Source organism: Penaeus monodon, unplaced genomic scaffold (assembly GCF_015228065.2).
Source record: "Penaeus monodon isolate SGIC_2016 unplaced genomic scaffold, NSTDA_Pmon_1 PmonScaffold_1595, whole genome shotgun sequence".
NCBI lineage: Eukaryota > Metazoa > Arthropoda > Malacostraca > Decapoda > Penaeidae > Penaeus > Penaeus monodon.
The window spans coordinates 1-7500 of NW_023645208.1; the positions used below are offsets into that span (position 1 = coordinate 1).

At 40.0% G+C, this 7500-nt stretch overlaps 1 pseudogene; it reads left to right on the top strand.

Annotated features, from left to right (window-relative positions):
- Positions 1–7147: 7147 nt before the first annotated feature.
- LOC119569507 overlaps positions 7148–7500 on the top strand; it is a 1371-nt pseudogene continuing 1018 nt past the window's right edge.

A 7500-nucleotide genomic window follows, 5' to 3' on the forward strand; every position in this document is an offset into this window, starting at 1 on the left:
TCACAAAATAGTTGCTTTTCAGGCCTGTAAATTTGGCACGTGTAGGCCACACAACTCCTTCCCCCTTTACTGTGACAAAACTCCCCCGATGCTTCCGCACTACGTCATGCCAAACGGAAAGGAGCCCCGGGGTCCGGATGGGGCAAAAACCGGTGCTTCCACCTTCTTCAGTTGTCAAATCAACTGAAAAACGCCTCGCCCCACGGGGAAGCACTCCCCTTTTCATGTAAGTCGGTGGAGAGGAGCCGCTACAAGGGCAATCCTGTACAAAGCACGGTAGTTTTGGCCGGGCCCCAGGGTGCTCCTGACTTCCCCCTTGGGGGGGAACTGGCCACTTCTCCACCACCACCCCCTTTCTGGGTCGTGCGCACACCGTTTGACTGACTCTCCCAGAAATGCACCTCATGCGGAACTCGAGCATTTCTTGGGGCGGGTTTAGGTTGGCCTTCCTCACCGCTTATATTTCCCTTTTGGGCCCCCAAACCCCTCCTCGAGGTGCCCCCGAAGAGATGACGTCATCATGTAGAAAACCCCGTCTTCCCCTCCCGGCCATCCAACCCCTCTCCTCAGACCGGGAAACAACCAGGGCATTGCAAAACCCAAAGGGGCTGACTTAAATGCCAAGCTTGCCCAAGGGAAAAAGGCAGTTTTTGGGCTTTCCTCTTCCGCATCTCCCCTGGTAAAACCCCCGACTTCGTCAGTGGGGAAAAACCACCTGCCCCCACCATTCATCGAGTGTGTCTCAATTCTGGGAAATGGGTATGAGTTTTTTATGTCTTCATTCAGCGCCCTTTCCCCACCAGAAGCTTTGGGGTTGCCATCCTTTTTCTTCCCCAGGACTCCCGGGAGACCATGGCTGCCCTCCCGTTAAATCACTCCCTTCCCGCACTCTTGACAGTGTGCTGCATCTCTTCCGGGGTTGTGCAATACGTCGTGGGGGGCTCTTGTTTGGGCAAACTACTTCTGGTGTTAATGGGGGTTCTTCCCCAAATCCTGCGGCCCAGTCCTCCCCCCCTGCTAAACCATCGCATACTAAACAGGGTGTGACCTCTTCTCTGTCTGTGCTTCGTCAGGTTAGCGGCGCTGGTGCCCCAAAGTCCTCGAGGAATCGGGAAAAGGGCCCCCACCCAAACCAACTCCTCGCTCCCCGACACTCTTCTGGCCCTCCCTTCCTCCAATGCCCACTTTGCACCAGTTGGCACCTTCGGGGGCCTTTCGGAGAAGTTGGCTACCAACACTGTAACAAACCCCCCCCCGGTCCAGCAAGGCTCCCCCAAACGCTCGCCTCACCACGCGGGTTTTGGGGGGCTCCACGGGCCTCACCCACCATCACTCTTGACTCGACACCGATTCTAGACTCTTCCTGGGGGCAAGGTCTCGTTTAGCCGTAAAAACTCGCGCGCCATCTCTGGAAGCAAGGGCCATCTTCCCGTGCCCCTCACCAGCTTCCGTCCAATCGACAACGCCTTACCTGCGTCGGGAGTCAGGCCCGCAAGCTTTCTCGTCCAATCGGCCAATACACCGGGAGCCCTGCACCGGGGTGCCCCCGCCAAAACGACCTCCCCTGGCCCCTTGAGCTGCCACAATGCCCCGTGACACCCCAAGTCTCTGTTTTGGGGGCGTCTGGAATTGCATATGGCCAAAATTCACCGACTAGGGGCTTCCAGCCCCAGTTCCCTGTCGGCGGGTGGCTTCCCATCTATTGACCTCCACCTGCATCGTGCTGGTTCGAGGGCAGCTTACCCAAGTCGGGTCCCGGGAACCGAGGACGGCGGGGTTTCGATCCCCTTCTCCACCCTGCCTCAGTCATAGCCTCCTCTCCCTCATGGCTGCCGCCATCTTTGGAGAACATGATAAATCGGCGCTCTCACTGATCAAATATCACAAATCCCACTCCTGACACCATTTCTTACACCGACCGCCTTGTCTCTCTGCTACCAACACCAGGCAGGCTAGGCAGACGGCGTGCTATTCACAGGGTCGTGAACACTGAACAGCTCCAAGAGGCACCGAGCACCACAGCGTCCCAGAACACCACTGGGAACACCACGAGGCGAGGCAGGGCATAAAAAAAATACAAAATGGGCTGTCTTTCTTTTATTTACACAAGTTATTTACCCGTACACTTTTCTATAGGCACAATACAGGGGGAAACAGCATGCCACACTGCATGATCAGCTTAAAACAGGCAACACAAAGTTATATCGGTACAAAGGCACACACGAGGTCTTCACAGGAGCAGCACCCAACCGCGTTTCTTGACTTGTTCCTCGGCTCCTCCGCCACAGCATTTGCGTCATGTTTGCCGGGTCCCTTCATTTTAACACATGCCCGGTCATCCTTTCATGGTTAACAATTTTTTCGCACAGAGAAAAAGACCCACTGCGTAGCAATATATATATATATATATATATATATATATATATATATATATATTGCGTATATGTGTACATATACACTACTGACGTGATTATCAAGACCACCATCGGTCACAACCATTTTGCAGAATATGTATCCCAAATGAAAGCAACTTATCATTTCCTAATTTTAACTGCGTAACTGCTAAAGACATCAGAAAAAAAATAGCCGCCCTCAGCCTTAATCACTGTAGCAACGCGTCTCGGTATCCCTCGAATGATTTCTGGGTTTTTACTCCATACCTTCATCGATCGTTAAATTACCCCAACTATGTTAGTACATTCTACTTGGCTTACCTCGTCTTTATGTCTTTCTATAAACATTCTATACTGTTTAAAACGGGAAACTTTACAAGACACTAAAACCTCTAACCCCATAAATATCAAATGGTTAAAACACTTTTGGCTGTTTGGCAGGGAGTTCCATCATACCTGAAATGCAGTCATTATCAGGGTGCACTTGTAGTAAATCAAAGTGTTCCCTGAATTATAGGTATATCATAGTCTCCCCTGAAAAATTGCGTAGTTACTAATTTCTGGTTTATTTTTATTTCTTTCTCATACAATAAATCCTATTATATGTGTACTTTGTAAATATATTACTTTTTATGTTTAACTGACAAATATTTATTATTTGCATAATTATATGGGCAAAAATACGTGTAAGTCCTCAGTCTTCTAATATTCTCTGGAACATGAATAAAATGACACTGGAACGGGATTGATAATTAAATGCGCACTAAATGCTGCGGTAAAGAAAATCATCAACTGAAATAGATGGTTAAGCCACATCTCTATAATAACAACAACACGCTAGTGATAAACAGTACAACACACTGATAGAGCTGTGAAAAAAGACATCTTTCAGTGATGTCACGATATCCAGATATCTCAAATCTACTAGTACCCATGACAAAGATCAACCACACCATCGCCTTGTGGGATATTTTATTTGTGCTCTGGAAATCGGGGGGGTTTCTTCTCGAAGCGGGTTTCTTCCAAGAAATTTTCATCTGTCCATCAGAAATTTCTACCGTAGATTCATCAAAAAAACCAACCTGAAAAAAAAAATAACAGTGTAAGAAATGAAAAGACAGGAACATACAAAAAAATAACCTTTTTGAAATCACACAAGAACCAAACAACAAGAACATACTAGATGTAGTATATTGTAACTAACATATTTTTTTTCCAGTAGGGCATATGTATTTTACAAAATTATGTTTGACTCATATAAAACGGTAGTCAGAAATAAGTTTTAAATTGAGTTTAAACCCCTTTCCCAATCCTGGGTATCCAATCCTTGTGAGCCTTTCCCCGGGCCCAATTATTCCTTCTCATACCCTTTTGGCACCTTAGTTGGCCCGCAGGCATGGTATCCCATCTCATTTATTTTTTTCCGACTGTATACTCGATGTCATAGGTTATTTATTGGGCCTGTTGCGATCTTGTTTAACCATATTTATCTTCAATTGGGTTAAAATTTTTCCAAGTTATCAAGTTTTCTTCTCACTTTTGCAACAGCAGTTTTGGAAACACTCACTTCTGCTATTTCTTGTTACTTAGAGGTATTTGTAGATAACCTTAAATAACATAAAATCTGCCTGACTCAGGTCCTTTCCTCCACCCATGTGTTTCAGTTGGCAGTCTTGATTCAATTTGCATAGTAGAAGGGCTAGGTTTAGTCAGTGTGGTAGTGCATGCATTTGCACGTATTATAAATGTAAAACTGGAAACAGAAATCCAGGAACAGTGTTAAGGGGTCACATATGATATGTGACCCTTTTTTTTCTAGCAAATTTTAGTAAAATTCTATAGTCCTCAGAATAATCGATCGAAGCAAATCCAGTGTGATCCTTTTCATAGTATATATTTACAAAACCCCAAAGGGAGGAAAAAAAAACTGGTCTCAAAAATTATATAAGTACTGTAATATGTATAAGATGTGTGTGTGTGCGTGCGTGTGTGTGTGTGTGTATGTGTGTGTGTAATACATTAGACATATACAAGTATCTATGTACATATATAAAGAATATCACATAGATGTGTATATATACACATGTATATTATTAATGTATATATTTATATATATGTATATGTATACACACAGACATGCTATGTATAATATAAAATTATATATTACTATATTTTAAAATATATTTTAAAATTATATATATTTTATATGAAACCTTCTCGTGCATATATACTTATAATCCAAGTATATATATTAAGACCTAGATGGATAGTAAATAGACACACATAGGTACAAAAACACCACATATATTATATATATACATATATGTATATGTACTGTATGTATATATATGTTTTGTTATTTATATGTTTGTGGATGTATGTATGTATGTATGTTTGACATATATGTATATAAAAGGATTAGAGAGATAGATGGATAGATATATGAAAAATATATATTAGTATCCCTATACATGTTACTTACATTTGTCTATCTATCTCTCTGTAAAATATGTATACGTATATAGACAGATAGATGGGTACATATAAAACATGTGAAGACATATGTATATACATATTATTTTTACATTTATAGGGTCTACATATATATATATACACACACACATATGTGTCTGTATATATTTTAAAATATATAAAATATTTATATATATATATATATATATAATAACATATATGTGAAGGGTGTTAAAAATTACATACATAACACACACACACACGTACATATGTATGTATGTATATATATATATATATATATATATATATATATATATATTTTTTTTTTTTTTTTTTTTTTAAGTATATTCAAACAACCACACACACAACCCACACCACAACACACACACATATATATTATATATATATATATATTATATATATATATATATATATATATACATATATATATATACATATATCTACATACATACATATATATATGTATATATATATATATATATATATATATTTTATATACATATATATACATACATACATATATGTATATATATTTTATATACATATATATATATATATATATATATATATATATATATATATATATTTGTATATCTATTTTACATCCACACGTCTGTATGTGTACACATTCTGTTGTAGGTAGAAAATATTATTGTAGGCTTTTGTCACATGATTCTTATTTACTCTCTTTCATTGCAGGTGTAGATAGAAACTAAAACTCATTTACATTTGTCTTTAAGTCAATGCAATGTCAATTTATTGGACTTTGCATGGCGTTGTATATTTTAAGTTTTGGAGCAATAAAATATATATATACAGTACAAAGTGCTTTTTCGATTTTTCATGGACGAATACCTTTTTCTTTTCTTTTGTTTTTTGAATTTATAAAAGTTTTTTTTTCTTATACTCGATAGCAAAGCTCAGTTCGATCACAAAGTTTTTTTTTTATCAGAAAATATCCTGTGGGTTCCGTCGTCAGGCCAGGACCGCCTTGGCCTTGTCCGTCGTAGGGTGCTGACGTTGCATGATTTGCAATATGAATGGCAGAATTCCGAAAGGGTGGCTTGTTTTCCATTAAGATTTTGTTTCATTGTGTACAAATACTAAACTACTGTCTTTTTAATTTCGTTTGTGGTAATAAGCATGGCTGAAATTTAATGAAAACATATTACTGGATTTCTTCATATCCACGGAGTCCCAAAACGTGGTTGAAGTCGAGAATCAGGGTGATTGACGGAAAGCAGTGGCGATCAAGCATCTAATGGGGGGGGTGTACGGGGGAGGACGTGTGCGAGGGGCATGTGGGCGGATGTCGATGTGCCCGAATTTGGATAAGATTTTAGTTTTTTTTTTCAAATATTTTAATCTCAACTGAAGACAAATTTTAAATTTTACCAAGCATTGTTTTCTTCCAGTGACCTGAGCAGAAATGGCACGTCACTGATTTGAGTTTACAAATACACGTCCAAACTCTTATAAAAGGGAAAAACACGTGGTTTGTGTGATTTGTTCCAAAGCACCTGAACGCGACCTTAGCCACGAGGTCATCATTAATCGTTGTAGTAACACAAAGACGTGCTGTCGTTTAGGGAGAAAGTTGCACAATTACTTACAGGCAACATGATTGTATGCATATATATAGATTATAACATATATATTGGAAATATACATATATAAATATTCTCTCTATATATATATTACATATTTGTCTATAACGTATGTATACAGTATATATGTATATGTACATATACCACACACACACACATATATATTCAAATATGTACATATATTTATATGCATGTATATGTCCATATATTTCATTTGCAGTGCTCTTTTTGAGAGAAAGGCAATGAATGGTAATGATCCCTTGAGTAGTGTGCTAATGAGTCACTGAAATGCCCACGGTGGCTAGTATGGTTCTGACTGGAAGTTTTTCCCGTGTTTAAAATGTGTTTGGGAAAAGGTTGCGACCTTATGAGAACTTGGGGGGCGTAGCTCCTGTGACCTCAGGCATCTGCGGCCTAGTGACCCCCAGATCATGAAAACCTTGATTTCAAGTCTTAGACACTTCAAGCAAAGCTGATTCAGTATCACATCTGACGTATTAGTTGTGGTTTAATTCTCTTTTCTATGACCACATCAGTTGGTCTAAAGGAAAATTAGAAAAAATGTATTGTTTTTTGGGCCCTAAATTGTATGGAATTGTTTATTCCAAGACTAAATTGGATCATTAAACATTCTGGTGCCTTGAAAACGTATCATTGGCCACAAGAGGACTGGTGGCATCATTGAATGACGTTAGGCACTTCCTCGCCGGCAAAAGCGCGCATATATAAGCGAGCAAGCACATCCAAGTGCACCTCACACCTCCTTCTTGCTTGCGCCACGAAGAGTCGTATCACGACACAGGTAAGCCATTAGTATGTCTGGTCACTTATCGGGACTGGACTTGAAGTCGTGCATTTGAGTATCGATGTATGCTTTGTGCAGGACGCTTAATAGAAAGGTCCCTTTTATCTGGATTAGCAAAACATTCACCTTTGCGCTAGAGAGGTTACAGTCACGAAAACTATAACCCACAGACTTCCATCATGAAGACGTGACGGGGTTGCTG